We start from the raw sequence: 418 nt of genomic DNA on the forward strand, positions 1-418 counted from the left end.
CTACCGATGCCTTAAGGATGGGGTGGGAAAACCATTATTTGCTATTAAAACGAATGGGCATGTGATGGAGTAGGCTGCAAACTCGCCAGGAATGTTTACGGGTGAAACCTGCGCCTTAAAAGCGGAGGGCAGCCTAAAGCCTTTGCCCCCGACTCCCGGGGGAGGGGGCGCAACCGCCTCCTCGGCTTTGGGGGGGTTCTCCGCGGACACGGGGGGGAACGCAACCTCCCATGTCCTTGATAGTGCCCTGGTGGGGTCCACAATCTGGGACACCTGAGGGATGTCAGGGAGCCAGTTTTGGCCCGATCCCAATCAACGCAGGAGCTGCCCCCTGGTGGTCAGTGCATTCCCACAGGGGAGTGCCACTCAGCCAGAAGCTGGGCTCACAGCTGGTGAGCGCAGAGGTGGTGGGAGTCTC

The sequence above is a fragment of the Myotis davidii genome, unplaced genomic scaffold (genome assembly GCF_000327345.1).
Source record: "Myotis davidii unplaced genomic scaffold, ASM32734v1 scaffold327, whole genome shotgun sequence".
Lineage (NCBI taxonomy): Eukaryota > Metazoa > Chordata > Mammalia > Chiroptera > Vespertilionidae > Myotis > Myotis davidii.